The following is a 20,283-nucleotide window of genomic DNA, read 5'->3' as shown; positions in this document are numbered from 1 at the left end:
TATTTATAGTAAAACAGATTCTAATGGTACAGCAAAGTGTTCTGAACCGTGACCGTACTCAATCATGGTACAACGCCTATAGCTACAGCTGCCTTATATACAGGAGATCAATTCATGGTACAACACCTATAACTACAGTCACCTTATATACAGGAGACCAATTCATGGTACGACCACCTATAGCTACAGCCACCTTATATACAGGAGACCCATTCATGGTACGATCACATATAGCTACAGTCACCGTATATACAGGAGACCAATTCATGGTACTACCACCTATAGCTACAGCCGCCTTATATACAGGAGACCCATTCATGGTACGACCACCTATAGCTACAGCCACCTTATATACAGGAGACCAATTCATGGTACGACCACCTATAGCTACAGCAACCTTATATACAGGAGACCAATTCATGGTACAACACCTATAACTACAGCCGCCTTATATACAGGAGACCAATTCATGGTACTAGCACCTATAGCTACAGCCGCCTTATATACAGGAGACCAATTTATGGCCTAGCCACCTTATATACAGGAGACCAATTCATGGTACGACCACCTTTAGCTACAGCCACCTTATATACAGGAGACCAATTCATGGTACAACACCTATAGCTACAGCCGCCTTATATACAGGAGACCAATTCATGGTACAACGCCTATAGCTACAGCCACCTTATATACAGGAGACCAATTCATGGTACAACCACCTTTAGCTACAGCCGCCTTATATACAGGAGACCAATTCATGGTACAACCACCTTTAGCTACAGCCATCTTATATATGTGGTGTGAGCCCCCTGTTGTGTCGGAGGATCGGCTGGGCACTTGCTAGGTGGTAGTGTGTGACGCGACTCCGGTGGTGGTTGGCCAAGATACAGCTGGACTTCGAGATGTTACTTCGTGAAGCCAGTGCTGCTGGGGCACACAGATGTGGAGGCACACCTGCTTTTATTTTAGGAGGCTGGTTGTACATTTTTCCCCTGTGTCCTGCCGGGTTGCTACGGGTCCCTTGGGATAGTGTGATTACGGATGGCAAGAGCGGTGTAGTGACCTTCCCGGACTATCGGAACTGCCACCCACAGAAAGGGGAAATGTCTCATGGTTGTGGTGTGTACTGTGTCGGTGTAAGGCAAAAGATCACAGAGTCTCTTCATCATAAATGAGTTTGGTTTTACTAAGAAAGTACGTGCTTGCAGCGGGTTATACAGTTGTGTCTTGACAATGAATGTTTCTCTTGATACACTTGATAATACGTATAGACAAATACTTGACAATACAGCCACCGAATCTGTGATAGGAATGTAGTGTAGAATACAGTCGTGCTGACTGAGTAGTGTGCTGAGTGATACAAAGAAGCAGAGAGGAGGATGTCGTGAGAGTCTCAAGCCAAGTAGTACTGTGCTCTGCCGGGATGTTAGAGGATAAGATAGAAGAGTACTTAGAAGAAGAAAAATACTTTTGCCCGTTTATTGACCTTTTGTTAGTCTTCACACCACCTTATGCCCACTAGATTTGGGGGACCTCCTAGAGGGTGACTCAAGGCCCAGACCTTGTAACCTGGGATGAGTGGAAATGCTGTGGGTTCTCTGCTGACAACCGCGCTGCGAGATAGAGTTCCTAGGCTTACTGCAACTTTGCTCTATCCGGATCAGTTCCTAGCTTACTGCTGTCTGTGGATAGTGTCCTCCCCGCCCAAATAGCTGCCCCCACTACCTGCCCTGGCCCAATAGCTGCCCCCTGCTCTCTGCCCCGGCCAAATAGCTGCCCCCTGCTCTCCACCCTGGCCCAATAGCTGCCCCCTGCTCCTCTCCCTGGCCCAATAGCTGCTACCTGCCCCTGCCCAATAGCTGCCCCCTGCTCTCTCCGCCCGGTCCAAATAGCTGCTGCCCGCTCCCCACTCCGGCCCAATAGCTTCCCCCTGCTCTCTCCGCCCCGGCCCAATAGATGCCACCCGCTCCCCACTCCGGCCCAATAGCTGCCCCCTACTCCCCTGCTGTCTGCCATGTATTAACACACAGATGAATTCACCAGACAGACACAGAGGACTGGGAGATGTCACTTTGATTTATTTCTGTCATTTTATTATGATTTTATAAGAAGAGTGAAATTGAATAAAATTATACAAATTTGAAGTCCTCCCACTGGGACCAGCGTTTTTCCCGGTATTATCTCTTCAATCTATAACTAACCCCTTGCATCTTCCCATCTTCATACAAATCATCACACTCATCCTCTACCAGCCGTCGCTCCACCCCTCCTCCGCAAGCCGTCTCACCACTTGTCTTCCACAAGCCATCGCTCCACCCGTCCTCCACAAGCCATCCCACCATTTGTCCTCCAGAAGCCATCCCACCATTTGTCCTCCAGAAGCCGTCCCTCCACCCGTCCTCCACAAGCCACCTCACCACTTGTCTTCCACAAGCCATCCCACCATTTGTCCTCCCGAAGCCGTCCCTCCACAAGCCTTCCGTCCACCCTTCCTCCACAAGCCGTCCAACCACCCGTCCTCCACAAGCCTTCCGTCCACCCTTCCTCCACAAGATGTCCCACCACCTGTCCTCCACAAGCCTTCCTTCCACCCTTCTTCCACAAAATGTCCCACCACCTGTCCTCCACAAGACGTCCCACCACCCGTCCTCAAGCCGTCCCACCACCCGTCCTCCTCAAGCCGTCCCACCACCTGTCCTCCTCAAGCAGTCCCTCCACAAGACGTCCCTCCACTCATCCGCCACAAGCCATCCCTCCGCCTGTCCTTCACCCGTCCTCCACAAATCGTCCCACCACCCGTGCTCCACAAGCCGTCCCACCACCCGTCCTCCACAAGCCTTTCCGTCCACCCTTCCTCCACAAGACATCCCACCACCTGTCCTCCTCAAGCCTTCCTTCCACAAAAAGTCCCACCACCTGTCCTCCACAAGACGTCCCACCACCCGTCCTCCTCAAGCCGTCCCACCACCCGTCCTCCACAAGCCGTCCCACCATTTGTCCTCCAGAAGCAGTCCCTCCACAAGACGTCCCTCCACTTATCCGCCACAAGCCATCCCACCACCCGTCCTCCACAAATCGTCCCACCACCCGTGCTCCACAAGCCGTCCCTCCACCCGTCCTCCTCAAGCCGCCCCACCGCGTCCTCCTACAAACTCTCTATCATCTCCTGGATCTCCTCTTACCTCTCCTAGCATCTGCCAGTCGCACACCCAGCCCTGACCTCCACCTCACCCCTCCCACAGCGTCACCTCACCTCACCACACACCACCTCCTCTCCTCCCTCCTCCTTCTGTGACATTACATCTATCTCTCTGGTGCGGACGTCACCTCTCTGCTATCTAGGATCCCGGGTGTCTATCAGACATATCTTTCTCCTTCTGCTTTTTGGACAAAACAGATTCATCATAACTCACCCACCTCCTCAGTAACGTATCCTGGACCTGCTCCTTCCTCAGGGGACACAGCCTCATTATCCTCCTCTGTGGTCTCCCAGCATCCTTGCTACTCTCCAATCCTTGTGAATCTATCCATAATCGGCTGATGAGTAATCCACCTCTCCCCTCGCTCCTTCTCTGCCGATCCCATCACTAGTTACCTGTACCCAGAGAATACAGGTTATACTGGTAACCAGTACATAGATGGCCGCCCCCACCCTGTCCCCTCCGTATATTTCTGACCTCATCCCCTGATCCCTCTCCTCACATAACCTCTCATCCTCACAAGATCTCCGCCTGTACGGTTCCCCCATCTGCTCCTCACAGAACCGTCTCCAAGATTTCTCCTCAGCTTCCCCCATCTGCACCTCACTACTCGACACGTCCGGCTCTCACCCACCATCAAGAGCGACCGGAGAAACCGCGTCCGCAGCTTCCCCCATACGCTGCACCTCACTACCCGACACGTCCGGCTCTCACCCACCATCAAGAGCGACCGGAGAAACCGTCTCCTCAGCTTCCCCCATCTGCACTTCACTACCCGACACGTCCGTCTCTCACCCACTATCAAGAGCGACCGGAGAAACCGCGTCCGCAGCTTCCCCCATACGCTGCACCTCACTATCCGACACGTCCGGCTCTCACCCACCATCAAGAGCGACCGGAGAAACAGTCTCCTCAGCTTCCCCCATACGCTGCACCTCACTACTCGACACGTCCGGCTCTCACCCACCATCAAGAGCGACCGGAGAAACCGCGTCCGCAGCTTCCCCCATACGCTGCACCTCACTACCCGACATGTCCGGCTCTCACCCACCATCAAGAGCGACCGGAGAAACCGCGTCCGCAGCCTCCCCCATACGCTGCACCTCACTATCCGACACGTCCGGCTCTCACTCACCATCAAGAGCGACCGGAGAAACCGTCTCCGCAGCTTCCACCATACTCTGCACCTGACTACTGCACCGTATGGTAGATGCTATTCCCAAGTGAATCTATGTACCTTTGATGACATCACGCTCATGTGACTTGTGTGGGAGGAGCTTAGTGATCCCGTCACGTCACCCCCTTTCTGGATGAGGACATCTCTGCACAGATGTAACACCTGAATTCTGCCGTTTTCTTACATGACTTTATAATAGGTTTCTCGGTGCTCGGTCCAGTGATAAATGCTTTTTATAGTTGCTGGATTGTGCCACATGGGCGGGGCTTCATGGGCGCTGTGCTATATCTCCCTGCCCACATTGGCGCAGTAGGCCCCTCCCCTCCGTGAAGTCATTGGCAATGACGGCACTGGGGGGCGCTGTGGGCAGGGCCAAGTGGCGCTGATCTGCAGGGTCAGAGGTCTGTAGCAATGAGGTTATGCAATGATGTGCAGGGTCAGGGGTCTGTAGTAATCATGGTGTGTGATGTTCTGCAGGGTCAGGGGTCTGTAGTAATGATATGCAATGTTCTGCAGGGTCAGTAGTAATGATGGTGTGCTATGTTCTGCAGGGTCAGGGGTCTGTAGTAATCATGGTGTGCGATGTTCTGCAGGAGTCTGTGTAGTGTCCCGGTGCGGGGGTCCACTGAGCTGTATACCATCTGCTGGGTAACGCGCTTGTCAGGTATATTTAGATGTGTCTTGATGTTTAAAGGGGTAGTGCAGCACTAAACAATTATTCACAAAATGCCGCCCTCTGCCGCGTCATAACTGTGCTCAGCCGCGACTGGCTGAGCACAGTTATGCTCAGCCAATCGCGGCTGAGCAGCTGATGACGCGGCAGAGGGGGGCCGGCATGAGGGACGGCTGGAGAGGTTCAGCAGGTCGCCCGAAGATGACATCATTGTCACAAGATGGCAGACGGGGTCAACACGAATCAGGTGAGTATAGTGCATCACACTTGAGGGGTCTAGCATGGGTGGGGGAACACGGGGAAGGGGGCCATTCACATACATAACACACATTACAAAGTTGTATAACTTTGTAATGTGTGTTATTTTGTGAATATTTGTTTAGCGCCGCACTACCCCTTTAAAACCAAAGTCTGCTCTAGCACTTCTACCACTAGGTGTCACTAGAGCCCATGTGATGTCCTGTATTCTCTATGCACAGCTGAAGGGAATTCTGTGTTATGTTCTGACAGAGCCGGTGTGACTAGTGCCAGAGCCGGTGGGGCTAGTGCCAGAGCCGGTGCGGCTAGTGCCAGAGTCGGTAGGGCTAGTGCCAGAGCCGGTGTGACTAGTGCCAGAGCCGGTGGGGCTAGTGCCAGAGCCGGTGCAGCTAGTGCCAGAGCCGGTGCGGCTAGTGCCAGAGCCGGTGGGGCTAGTGCCAGAGCCGGTGCGGCTAGTGCCAGAGTCGGTAGGGCTAGTGCCAGAGCCGGTGTGACTAGTGCCAGAGCCGGTGGGGCTAGTGCCAGAGCCGGTGCAGCTAGTGCCAGAGCCGGTGCGGCTAGTGCCAGAGCCGGTGGGGCTAGTGCCAGAGCCGGTGCGACTAGTGCCAGAGCCGGTGCGACTAGTGCCAGAGCCGGTGGGGCTATGCTAGAGGGGGCAGACGGAGCACCCTGGCTATGCTGCACAGAATCTGCAGGAGGTACTACAGAACTGTGAGTCCACTTACTGCCCCTGCTGAGGTAGTCTAGACAGGGACCCACAGCCCCAAGCCAACCGTAAGCCAGCCGTGGTCTAAAGCTTCCTCAGCTGTCCCCCCTGTCCCCTCTGTCCCCTCTGTCCTCTCTGTCCTCCCTGTCCCCCATGTCCTGTGATAAGTGACCCCAAGCCCACCTTGCTGTACCACCACCTGACAGCACCCCGGGCCATGGAAGTCTGTAGTAATAATGTTATGTAATGTTCTGCAGGGTCTGTATTGATGATGTTATGTAATGTTCTGCAGGGTCAGGGGTCTGCATTGATGTTCTGCAGGGTCTGTATTGATGATATGTAATGTTCTGCAGGGTCAGGGGTCTGCATTGATGTTCTGCAGGGTCTGTATAGAGGATGTTATGTAATGTTCTGCAGAGTCAGGGGTCCTTATTGATGTTATGCGATGTTCTGCAGGTTTGTATTGATGATGTTATCTAATGTTCTGCAGGGTCAGGGGTCTGTATTGATGATATGTAATGTTCTGCAGGGTCAGGGGTCTGTAGTGATGATGTTATGCAATGTTCTGCAGGGTCATCAGGCTCGGGTACCCATTGCCCGCAGTACCTTAGTCACATACATCCACATTTCTTATCATCCTCAGGCTATGTTCACACACTGTTGAAATTTAATGGCTGTCATTTAATGGCAAATAACGGCCATTGTTTCACAATAACAACAATTATTTGCCATTAAATGACGGACAGACACTAAATTTCAACAGTGTGTGAACATAGCCTGAGGGTGATAAGAAATGTGGATGCGTGTGATGGGGTGCCGCAGCCTGATGACCCTGCAGAACATCACATATAATCATTACAGTCCCCTGACCCTGTAGAACATTATAGCATCACTACAGACCCCTGACCCTGCAGAACATTACATCATTACTACAGACCCCTGACCCTGCAGAACATTACATATCACTACTACAGACCCCTGACCCTGCAGAACATTACATAACATCATTACTACAGACCCCTGACCCTGCAGAACATTACATAACATCATTACTACAGACCCCTGACCCTGCAGAACATTACATAACATCATTACTACAGACCTCTAACCCTGCAGAACATTACATATCATTACTACAGACCCCTGACCCTGCAGAACATTACATAACATCATTACTACAGACCCCTGACCCTGCAGAACATTACATAACATCATTCCTACAGACCCCTGACCCTGCAGAACATTACATAACATCATTCCTACAGACCCCTGACCCTGCAGAACATTACATAACATCATTCCTACAGACCCCTGACCCTGCAGAACATTACATAACATCATTCCTACAGACCCCTGACCCTGCAGAACATTACATAACATCATTCCTACAGACCCCTGACCCTGCAGAACATTACATAACATCATTCCTACAGACCCCTGACCCTGCAGAACATTACATAACATCATTCCTACAGACCCCTGACCCTGCAGAACATTACATAACATCATTCCTACAGACCCCTGACCCTGCAGAACATTACATAACATCAGAATCCTCCACTAGTGGGGCGATACTATTGGTTTTTACTGTTGTGATGCCTGTAATCTCTGGGAAGCTTATAGGTGAATTCTGGCAAAATCTATATCTTCGTATGTTATTGCCCGCGCTCCGTCACTGCACCCCAGTGGTCTCTCTCCTGTCCCGCAGCATCCCATCACTATGACCACCCGACACTGATGGGACGCAGTAAGTCAGTATGGGCAATAACATGCTTAAATATAGGTTTTGCCAGAATTCCCCCCCCCCCAGTCCTGGCAGCCCGGGCAGGAAGGGCACAGCCTGCTCTCTCCCCAAGCAGTGATAGGAGGGTGCAGGACAGGAAAGAGACCACTGGCCAGCAGGGACGGAGCAGGGGCAGACAGGTCTGACGGAGGAGAGGATAGCCGGTGAGAGCAGCTCCCCAGCACTCGTCTATCCAGATGATGACCGCTCCGGTGCAGGCATGGGAGAGACCACCGGTGGTCTCTTTCCCCATTCCGGGAGCTGTCATCCCACACACCGCAGCAGCCGCCCCGCAGCCCGCACCTCTCTGACTTATACAGTGGGTCGTGTTAGAGATACAAGCCTGCATGCAGTAGTAAATGGAGGAATAAAGCTCTATGTGCGTGTCCTCTAATTAGTGTCTATGGAGAAGCCGTATAACTTGTTGGCCAATAACATACCTACATATCGGTTTTGCCAGAATTCTCCTTTAAGACCAAAAATGATGTTATAATTTGATTGCAGACGGCAAAGCTCAAGCGAAAAGGTGGAACCAAAGTGACTGACCTGTACTGAGGGACTGTAGGGACAGTGGCTGATATTATGGGACCACGCCCTCCATTTGTGGAAGAAGAGTTGGTTTATGATGGTGACCTCCCGGAAATATCAGGAAGAAGATTCCACCTCACCAGAAAAGACATCGATAACCTCATCAGAAGAGGCGACAAGAGGCGATAAGAGATTACTGGACCAAGAAAAGGCCAGGAAATGGGGGGAAGACAAGGAGACGTGGTCCTCCGGGACGCCACTTACAGGACAACGGCCACACTACTTCCTATGTGTCCGCCACTAGATTGTAGGAGCAGCATAACATGAGGAGGTGTCTGAAAGCATTAAGGAGGCGTCACTTATGTCTAACACATGGAACCCAGAACATTCTATGGGGGACTTTTGTTCTGAAGAAATCAATGCATTGTCAGCCATTGTCTCAGTAAGTCAAAAGTATATGAATCCCCATAGAAAACCTCTCCTGCTCTGGACAGTTCCTGGCTCGGCCAGAGAGGTCAGCAGAGAGCACTATGTCAGACTGAAAATAAAACAGGACATGCAGCAGCTAATAAGTACTGGAAGACTGGAGATTTTTTTAATAGAAGTAAATTACAAATCTATATAACTTAACGACACCAGCTGATTTGAACGAAAAAGATTTTCGCTGGACAACTCCTTTAATTTTTTCCATGTACTGAGCTATCGTAGGGCTTATATATGACAGGACTGATTGTACTTTGTAACCACACCTCTTCTACCATAAAATATACGGCCAAACACACACACACACATATATATATATATAGTGTATGTATGTGTGTGTATTTTTTGGTCTTTTACCATTCACAGTATTACCACAGCAATGAGTGTGTAATGTGATGGCAGAAGGCTCCCGGAACAGGACTCCCTCCCAGTGATAGTGCCAGAGGTGTCTTCTGTTCTGACCCAATAAGGGGTTAATGGTGCCCACAGCTATTGGCCGTGCCCTCTATTGGCCATGGCTCTCAGTAGTTGACAGTAGCCAGGGGCCACACTTTTTGAGGCCATGAAATTGCATGGCCTACAGTATTAGTGCCCTGCAGTATCAGAAGCGAAGCAAGCCTAGGGCACTAGAGCTGGGGAGAGAAGCACCGCAGGCCTAGGGCACTGGAGCTGAGGAGAGAAGCACCGTAGGCCTAGGGCACTGGAGGTGGGGAGAGAAGCGCCGCAGGCCTAGGGCACTGGAGCTGGGGAGAGAAGCACCGGAGGCCTAGGGCACTAGAGCTGAGGAGAGAAGCACCGCAGGCCTAGGGCACTGGAGCTGAGGAGAGAAGCACCGCAGGCCTAGGGCACTGGAGCTGAGGAGAGAAGCACCGTAGGCCTAGGGCACTGGAGGTGGGGAGAGGAGTGCCACAGGCCTAGGGCACTGGAGGTGGGGAGAGGAGCGCCACAGGCCTAGGGCACTGGAGCTGGGGAGGGAAGCGCCACAGGCCTAGGGTACTGGAGGTGGGGAGAGAAGCGCCGCAGGCCTAGGGTACTGGAGGTGGGGAGGGAAGCGCCACAGGCCTAGGGTACTGGAGGTGGGGAGAGAAGCGCCGCAGGCCTAGGGCACTGGAGGTGGGGAGGGAAGAGCCGCGGGCCTAGGGCACTGGAGGTGGGGAGGGAAGTGCCGCAGGCCTAGGGCACTGGAGGTGGGGAGAGAAGCACCGCGGGCCTAGGGCTCCGGAGGTGGGGAGGGAAGCACCGCGGGCCTAGGGCACTGGAGCTGGGGAGGGAAGTGCCGCAGGCTTAGGGCACTGGAGCGAAGGAGAGAAGCGCCGCAGGCCTAGGACACTGGAGGTGGGGAGGGAAGTGCCGCAGGCTTAGGGCACTGGAGCGAAGGAGAGAAGCGCCGCGGGCCTAGGGCACTGGAGATGGGGAGAGAAGCGCCGCGGGCCTAGGGCACTGGAGATGGAGAGAGTAGCGCCGCGGGCCTAGGGCACTGGAGATGGGGAGAGAAGCGCCGCGGGCCTAGGGCACTGGAGATGGGGAGAGAAGCGCCGCGGGCCTAGGGCACTGGAGATGGGGAGAGAAGCGCCGCAGGCCTAGGGCACTGGAGATGGGGAGAGAAGCGCCGCAGGCCTAGGGCACTGGAGCTGGGGAGGGAAGCGCCGCAGGCCTAGGGCACTGGAGCTGAGGAGAGAAGCACAGAAGGCCTAGAGAGCAGATTTGTTATTAGAAGTAAATTACACATCTCTGGCACTTTTTTTTCCACCAGTTGAAATGTTGCTGGAGTGCCCCTTTAAGTCCTAGGGCTGACATCAGGAATTGCTGCCCTCTGGGACTTGGCTTTGATATATATAGTGTATGAGTATATCCATTCTAAGGGCCATATTCCACCAGACGACTATAATTCAGATTATCGTTAAATCGTTCGAATCTAAACGATAATCGTTTGGTTGAAATGCAGTTAACTATTAATGACCGAACAAAAAAATCGTTGATCGCTTTATAAGACCTGAACCTATTTTTATCGTTGCTCGTTCGCACTGAATAAGACGTCGTTCGGTTGTTCGCAGTAGATACGAACGCAATAGCGAATAAATAGCGAAGAAAAAACAATCACAATTACAATCATAAGTAACGATTATCGTTCCATGGAAAATAGTGAACGTTTTCAGTTCTTTCGCAATAGCGGTCGTTTGAGACCGTTAGTCGTTAACGATTATGCAAACGATAATCGTCCGGTGGAATAGGGCCCTGTATATTACAGGTTGCAGCTTTTATAGGAAGAGGGAAAAGAGCAGAAGGGTTTGTGGGAAATCTGCAGAGCCCACAACTAACTGGAAACCATAGAAGGGGATTCCTTACTGTAAGAGCAGTGACACCATAGAAGGGGATTCCTTACTGTCAGAGCAGTGAGACCATAGAAGGGGATTCCTTACTGTCAGAGCAGTGAGACCATAGAAGGTGATTCCTTACTGTCAGAGCAGTGAGACCATAGAAGGGGATTCCTTACTGTCAGAGCAGAGAGACCATAGAAGGGGATTCCTTACTGTCACAGCAGTGAGACCATAGAAGGTGATTCCTTACTGTCAGAGCAGTGAGACCATAGAAGGTGATTCCTTACTGTCAGAGCAGTGAGACCATAGAAGGTGATTCCTTACTGTCACAGCAGTGAGACCATAGAAGGGGATTCCTTACTGTCAGAGCAGTGAGACCATAGAAGGTGATTCCTTACTGTCACAGCAGTGAGACCATAGAAGGGGATTCCTTACTATAAGAGCAGTGAGACCATAGAAGGGGATTCCTTACTGTCAGAGCAGTGAGAACATAGAAGGTGATTCCTTACTGTCAGAGCAGTGAGACCATAGAAGGTGATTCCTTACTGTCAGAGCAGTGAGACCATAGAAGGGGATTCCTTACGGTCAAAGCAGTGAGACCATAGAAGGTGATTCCTTACTCTCAGAGCAGTGAGACCATAGAAGGGGATTCCTTACTGTCACATCAGTGAGACCATAGAAGGGGATTCCTTACTGTCACAGCAGTGAGACTATAGAAGGTGATTCCTTACTGTCAGAGCAGTGAGACCATAGAAGGTGATTCCTTACTGTCAAAGTAGTGAGACCATAGAAGGGGATTCCTTACTGTCACAGCAGTGAGACCATAGAAGGGGATTCCTTACTGTCACAGCAGTGACACTATAGAAGGTGATTCCTTACTGTCAGAGCAGTGAGACCATAGAAGGTGATTACTTACTGTCAGAGCAGTGAGACCATAGAAGGGGATTCCTTACTGTCACAGCAGTGAGACCATAAAAGGGGATTCCTTACTGTCACAGCAGTGAGACTATAGGAGGGGATTTCTTACTGTCCGAGCAGTGAGACCATAGAAAGGTATTCCTTACTGTCAGAGCAGTGACACCATAGAAGGGGATTCCTTACTGTAAGAGCAGTGAGACCATAGAAGGGGATTCCTTACTGTAAGAGCAGTGAGACCATAGAAGGGGATTCCTTATTGTCAGAGCAGTGAGACCATAGAAGGTGATTCCTTACTGTCAGAGCAGTGAGACCATAGAAGGGGATTCCTTACTGTAAGAGCAGTGAGACCATAGAAGGGGATTCCTTACTGTAAGAGCAGTGAGACCATAGAAGGGTATTCCTTACTGTCACAGCAGTGAGACTATAGAAGGGGATTCCTTACTGTCAGAGCAGTGAGACTATAGAAGGGGATTCCTTACTGTCACAGCAGTGAGACCATAAAAGGGGATTCCTTACTGTCACAGCAGTGAGACTATAGGAGGGGATTTCTTACTGTCCGAGCAGTGAGACTATAGAAGGGGATTCCTTACTGTCACAGCAGTGAGACCATAGAAAGGTATTCCTTACTGTCAGAGCAGTGAGACCATAGAAGGGGATTCCTTACTGTAAGAGCAGTGAGACCATAGAAGGGGATTCCTTACTGTCAGAGCAGTGAGACCATAGAAGGTGATTCCTTACTGTCAGAGCAGTGAGACCATAGAAGGGGATTCCTTACTGTAAGAGCAGTGAGACTATAGAAGGGGATTCCTTACTGTCAGAGCAGTGAGACTATAGAAGGGGATTCCTAACTGTCAGAGCAGTGAGACCATAGGGGATTCCATACTGTCAGAGCAGTAAGACCATAGAAGGGGATTCCTTACTGTAAGAGCAGTGAGACCATAGAAGGGGATTCCTTACTGTCACAGCAGTGAGACCATAGAAGGGGATTCCTTACTGTATGAGCAGTGAGATCATAAGGGGATTCCTTACTGTAAGAGCAGTGAGACCATAGAAGGGGATTCCTTCATTTCCCCGCACGGTCTCTGCCTGCGACATTTCCAGCATTGTGAGATTGTGTTACACCGCCCTATAGATGAGCGGCCTCTGACTACCGCCCACCATCACTTGGTTTATTCATTAGACTCTTGGACGGTAACAGCGTCATGTGTAATGATAAATCCGGCTATGGGCCAATGGTTAGGTTATTCCTGTAGATAGTGTCCCCTGCTGGTGCGGTGATCTGGGGAGCAATGTACAACATGGCAGCACTATAATCATTTATACTACTTATCTACTTGGACGTCTACCTGCCGTCTTCAAAAACATTTGACGTCAAAAGTTTAGATTGGTCCCAGTCTGAGTGTTCACACCTGTAGCGATCAAGAGAATGAGATCCCGCTCTCTGTGTCAGTGGAAGAGTCGGCTCCATAGACTTCCATTGTGAACCCGACTCATCACGTGACACGGAGGTGGGAGAGGACGCCGACATGTATGAATATATCTGGGGAAAAAAATGATATACTTTCTCATGATTGTAATAATTATGGGGGATTATGGGAGGAGGCTCAGCCGCTTGTTCTGTGCTGACCGGCAGAAATCACGGCGTCCGTGCAGACACAGGGGGTATAGGAAGGTTCTCAATGTGGCGGTGGGAGAGAATCCTCTGGTTCCCATAGATTGTGATTCCAGATGATTGTGACGGTGATGAAGGTGTCAGACAGGCTGTGCGGCGTCCTGGAAGGAGAAGAAGCCGCCATTGTGCTCAGGGCGTAGAAGCACAAGAACGGTAGAAGTCAGAAAAGGCCGACAGACATTTAAAGTGACTCTGTACCCGGTGCCGGGATTTTAAAGGAAAACAACTTTTATCAACTCGGCGGCTACAGCATCAGTATAATGTATAATGCAGCGCTGGCGGTTCTGGGATGGCAAGCCGATACAGCGTCACTTAAAGGAGCGAAGAAGGGGGGGGGGGGGGGCAACCATAAAACCTATACAATCATAGTGACGTACAGAGCAGAGATTCAGGGTTAGGGTACAAACACACACCAAATACGCAGCAGATTTGATGCTGTGTTCAGTTATTTACATCTAATCTGCTGCGTATTTGTTGCGTATCTGCTGCGTATTTGTTGCGTATCTGCTGCGTATTTGTTGCGTATTTGCTGCGTATACGGTGTGTGGGTTGTATAAACACACACGGCTTATACGCTGCGTATTTACTGCTGCGATACGCAGCAGATACGCAGCAGATTAGATCTAAGTAACTGAACACAGTATCAAATCTGCTGCGTATCTGTTGCGCATCTGCTGCGTATCTGCTGTGTGTGTTTGTACCTTTATAGTCATTCTGAATCATCAAGTTCCCAAGAGGAACGAATAAAGTCGCCTAAGAAGAGGAGCTGAAGAAAGAAAAAAAAATAATAACCCCGAGGAGAAGAAACTGCTGTGAGTGAGTGAGTGTCACCATTGCTGTCGGCGTATCGGTTTATCCTTAGCGTTGCATCCTTCTTAGTAATTCCGCACACAGTCGCAGTGGATTTATAAAGGTTTCTGTCACATTCTTCTCCTCTGGCTTGTTGTTCTATGTCGACCACTGTGCGCGACTATCTGCGCGCGACTATCTGTGCGCGACTATCTGCGCGCCCTCTCTAGCACTTAAATCTCTTATGTAATGTTATATTTTACAAGTGTTTTCTGGGTCTGTTATAAACACTTACATTGGAGATGCAGCCTGGCCTCTGTCACGCAGCATAGCCTTGGTGATGCAGCGCGGCCTCTGTCATGCAGCGCGGCCTCTGTCATGCAGCCCGGCCTCTGTCATGCAGCCCGACCTCTGTCATGCAGCCCGACCTCTGTCATGCAGCCCGGCCTCTGTCATGCAGCATAGCCTTGGTGATGCAGCCCGGCCTCTGTCATGCAGCATAGCCTTGGTGATGCAGCGCGGCCTCTGTCATGCAGCCCGGCCTCTGTCATGCAGCCCGGCCTCTGTCACGCAGCATAGCCTTGGTGATGCAGCCCGGCCTCTGTCACGCAGCATAGCCTTGGTGATGCAGCCCGGCCTCTGTCATGCAGCATAGCCTTGGTCATGCAGCGCGGCCTCTGTCATGCAGCCCGGCCTCTGTCATGCAGCCCGGCCTCTGTCACGCAGCACAGCCTTGGTGATGCAGCCCGACCTCTGTCACGCAGCGCGGCCCCCATATAGCGGCCTCCAATGCCCCCATATAGTGCCCACATAGTATCCAATCCCTCACAGCACCCCACATGAATTATAGAGGCACAGTCAGTGTCTGTATATACCGCTGCCCGCGCCGGAGGATGACGGGAGTGCGCGCTCTGCCGGGAGAGGAGCTGCTGGGACCGGCGGACAGGTGAGTTACTGCTTTGTTGTTTTTCTTTTACACCCAATATAATGCGGGAAACTGGGTGCCGTTCCGGAACGGCAGGACAGCACCCCAAAAATGGGACTGTCCCACCGGATCCGGGACAGTTGGGAGCTATGGGCAAGGCAGGTGTGGCTGAAAAGTAAAACACAATTCAGACACAATTCATTCAGTGTAAACAGACAGAAACTCAGCGCTTCCTCGGCCACCCGGCACAGACCGAGGACCGAGGAGCACAAAGTCACATTACTAACAGTACCCCCCCCACACACATACACTTATGAGGGTCCAAGGTCTCTCAGGTAAAGGTAGATAATGTAGAAGACCTTCAGGTAATCTACGAGGGATCTTGGACCTGGCACAGACCTCACAGGCCTCAACAAACAGTTTAACATCTCTGGCCCAAGTAGGCCACCAATAACAACGTGAGAGCAAATACTTTGTGCCAGCAATGCCCGGGTGACCTGCTAATACAGAACAATGGGTCTCTTCAAGAACCCTGAGTCTAAGATTAGGAGGTACAAAGAGTTTCCCATCTGGAGTATTCCTGGGTGCTAGGGACTGTGAGTTTACCACCTGAGCTGCAGGGTCAGGTTGGAGGGTGGCAATGACCACTCCTGGTGTTAAAATAGTCTCAGGTTCTTCCCTGGGGGCACTGCTGACATCAAAGCTGCGAGACAGGGCATCAGCTCGGACATATTTAGAGCCAGGACGAAAGGTAATCTCAAAATTAAACCGGGTAAAGAATAATGCCCACCTGGCCTGCCGGGGGGGGAAGGCGCTTAGCCTTGTCCAGGTATAATAGGTTCTTATGGTCAGTTAAAACCTTAATCTTATGCTTAGCCCCTTCAAGAAAATGTCTCCACTCAAAGGCCCACTTAATGGCCAGTAGTTCTCTGTTGCCGATGTCATAATTACACTCTGTTTTAGAGAATTTTCTTGAAAAGTAGGCTACAGGGCTTAAGTTAGTCAGTGTCACAGGACCCTGTGAGAGAACTGCTCCAACCCCTACCTCCGAAGCATCCACCTCAATGATAAATGGCTGCTCAGGATCAGGCTGAATAAGGATTGGAGAAACACCTCTTCAACTGTCCCAATGCCTGTACGGCTTCGGGGCTCCAGTTCACCAGATCGGCCCCTTTTCTGGTCAATCAGTTAATGGTTTAGCAATGACAGAGAACCCCTTAATAAATTTTCTATAGTAATTGGCAAACCCCAAAAACCATTGCAGGGCCTTGATATTAGTTGGGCGTTCCCATTTCTCAATAGCGGTCACTTTAAGGGGGTCCATACAAAAAGAGTTAGGGGTGATAATATAACCCAGAAAAGAGACTTTCTGGATCCCGAACTGGCACTTGGACAGTTTAGCGTAGAGGCGATTCTGTCGGAGTAACTCCAATACCTTACGGACATGACAAACATGAGAGGACCAATCTGGTGAAAAAATTAAGATGTCATCCAGATATACTACCAGAAACTGACCAAGATATTCACAAAAACTGCTGAAAAACTGCCGGCGCGTTACTTAACCCAAAGGGCATGACTAGGTATTGAGGGGTATTAAAGGCAGTTTTCCATTCATCTCCTTCTCTTATTTCAATTAGATTGCAGGCCCCAGGAAGATCAATTTTGAAGAACCATTGAGCACCCACAATCCAATTAAACAGATCCGGAATAAGGGGAAGGGGTGCTGGTTCTTGATGGTGATCTTATTAAGCTCACGATAGTAGCGTAATTTGGAGGGGGCAGAGGGGGCGGCCCACACAGGCAACCAGTGCTCCTGGGGGAGCCACACGGCTACTGAATGTTGTGTCTGACCATTTAGCTGTATGCGCAGAGAACATACTGAATGCAGCAGAGTGACTGACAAGGCGAGAAGCTCTGCACCCTGCCAATCACTGTTGTGACCTGCTCCCAATAGATATTAGACAGATAGATAAGAGATAGAAGAATGGATGGCTCTATGTTGTTTGTGATGTTACAACTTGGTTCCATTCTCTTTTAGTGGAACTGAGCTGCACTACCACATCCAACCTTTGGAGGAGAGGGGCGCTGTTTCTGGAAAAAGACAGCTATGTTTTTGCAATGCTGGATAACTCCTTTAATTTTTACATGGTTATATATGTGAAGTGTAGAAAGCCTTTTCCCACTGTTCTCAGTCCCTGTTCACAATGAATAATGTAGTAGAATATTCCCTTTATTATTCGGAAAGCATTGTCATCTACTGAGGTTCCCTACGGGTAACATAATCGGTTGACTCACTCGCCCCCCCATCCCCAGGCTGAACCCCTAGCTACGTCCTTGGTTCTCAGTAATCTATGCAGGGTCTAAGTCCACCATGTTTGTTCCCAACAAAAAAGAAGCCAGCACCTAAGGAAGAGGAAGAGGGACAAATATGACCTTTGCGAAGACTATCCTGGATGTATTCTCACATGGCCTTCCTCTCAAGTTGGGACAAATTAAAAATCCTCCCCTTAGGATACTTGGACCCTGGAATCAAATCAATAACACAACCGTACGGACGGTGCGGCGGTAAAACTTCTACTGCTTTTTCATCAAAAACATCACTAAAGTCAGACAAGAACTCAGGGAGCCCCCCCCCCCCCCTCCTTAGAAGAGCACTCTGTTAAATGTAACGTTATGCAATGGGAGGTAAGTTGTGCATAGCCAAAAAATCCAAAGACTCAAAATGAATAGACCCCACCCGCACTTCCAGAGAGGGAGAGATATATTTCACCCTACCCTGAGCCAATGGGGTGAAATCTGCTCCAGTAATAGCCAGAATTAATAAAATTAGTGGATGCCCCCGAATCCACATGGGCAAACCCAGAAATACATTTCTCACCCAAAAATAAAGAAATGGGCACCATCAATTTATTTTTACTATTGAGTGGTACCTGTGCACCTGAATGTCCCCCCCGGGTCTGGAGGTACATTCCCGTACATGATGTCCGGCCTTGCCACAGTATCTGATCTTCGCATCTGTCGCTCCAATTTGCATAGGCTCCTCTTGGGGTATTGACAGAGCAGAAGGAGACTTAGGAGAGGAAACAACAGAGGATGGGGGTTTAAAAGACTCAGGGGTTCCCTTCTCCCTATGTCTGTCCCTTATGGCTAGGGTCATGGTCTCTTCTAAGGTCTCGGGAGAAGGAAAGGCTACTAACAAGTCCTTCAACTGGTCTGAAAGACCCACCCGGAACGGATACCGCAGGGCAGAATCATTCCAGGAAGAAGGAATACACCACTGTCGGAATTCAGCCCAGTATTCTTCTACTGGCCTCTGTCCCTGATGCAAAGAGGTCAACCGACGCTCAGCCACAGCAGTCGGGTCGGGGTCATCATACAAAAGCCCAAGGGCTGAAAAAAAATAATCAACCAAAGTTAATTCTATCGCATTAGGAGGTAGGGAAAATGCCCACTCTTGCGGAGGACCTTCCAGAAGGGACATGACAATTCCCACCCTTTGGCTCTCATCCCCAGAAGAACGAGGACGGAGCCGAAAAAATAACTTACACCCCTCTCTGAAGGACCTGAAATCCTTCCTATCTCCCAAAAATTTTTCAGGGAGTTATACAGGTGGTTCTGGAGGTGCGGGGGTTGTCATAGTCACCTGTCGGGGTGCAGCCTCCTGGTCCAGGACTCGCTCAGCAAGACTCTGAAGCAAAGTGTTCAGATTTTGCATCTGCTCAACCAATGTTTTCATGGGATCCATGACACAAAAACCTCCGAACGAGTATATGGCTGGCTATTCTGTCAGGCTGGGGAGACACGGACAAGACAGTGAGCCCTGAACTTGTCCCAACCACTGTCCCTGCCTACTTGCCACGCACGGCCCTAAATGACTGGGGACAACCACAGAGTCGGTCCCTACGCTGAGCAGGTGAACACACAGAACGGAGACAAACACACACAATGGAGGATAGTCAGCTAGCCGAGTCAAAACCAAACGGACAACGCAGTACAAAATCAGAAAGAGCGGATAGTCGGAGGTCAGGCAAAAGGTCAGAAAACTGGCAGAGCGATAGCAAGGGTATAAGGACAGGGGAATGCTGGGAAAGGAGCAGGGGAGCAGGGACTAGTAACAACTAATAGCCAGCAGGGAAGTGAGGAGCTGGCTGCTTAATATCCAGGATCAGAGATCAGGTCCAGCATTGGAGCAGCCCTGATCCCAGCACTAAGTACAGCTGAACAGACCGAGCAGTGCAGTAACCCCTGCACTGCCAAAGTCTGACAGGCAAGGCGGGTGTGGCTGGAAAGTAAGACACAATTCAGACAATATTCAGTGCAAACAGACAAATTCAGCGCTTCCTCGGCTGCCCGACACAAACCGAGGAGCGCAAAGTCACATTCCTAACAGATGGAGACGTCTGCTGTTACTATTCTACAGATGTCATCTCCTCCCTGGTTAAATCTATATGGCAGACGCTTCTATAGGGAATTCTCCTCCTTGTTTTTTATATTTTCCATTGTTGTGTATTATGTAATGGGTGGTGTCCCACCATGGGTGTTGATATTGGTTACGCCCTTCGCCAAAGCCTGTACTTAAAAGTGTAAGTGGTAAAGTAGCAGTACCAAAGTTTTACCACTAGATGTCGTTGTTATAAGTATTTGTGTCTAGATGTTGCACAGCTGTAGGAACTAAGGGGTTGTTTTTCCTATGCACCACATGAATCTGTACACCAATGAGAGTACCAATGAGTAACCCAATGCAGTGGACAAGAGTAACACAGTGCAGGACAGTATCCACAAAGTAGTAAGGGAACTGATCCGGATAGAAGCCTACACATTCTATCTCACAGCGCGGCTGTAATCAGAAAACT

General features: G+C 50.4%; 1 protein-coding gene and 1 pseudogene across 1 annotated transcript in view; both read left to right on the top strand.

The window, feature by feature from the left end:
• Positions 1-20,283, top strand: part of LOC138797152 (zinc finger protein 84-like) — an 863,099-nt gene that overhangs the window by 401,706 nt on the left and 441,110 nt on the right. The gene's annotated exons all lie outside the window — the stretch shown is intronic.
• Positions 1-20,283, top strand: part of LOC138797121 (zinc finger protein 850-like) — a 141,544-nt pseudogene that overhangs the window by 73,977 nt on the left and 47,284 nt on the right.

The sequence above is a fragment of the Dendropsophus ebraccatus genome, chromosome 7 (assembly GCF_027789765.1).
Source record: "Dendropsophus ebraccatus isolate aDenEbr1 chromosome 7, aDenEbr1.pat, whole genome shotgun sequence".
Lineage (NCBI taxonomy): Eukaryota > Metazoa > Chordata > Amphibia > Anura > Hylidae > Dendropsophus > Dendropsophus ebraccatus.
The sequence above is the reverse complement of the archived record's forward strand: the minus strand, read 5'-3'. Positions and strand labels throughout refer to the sequence as shown.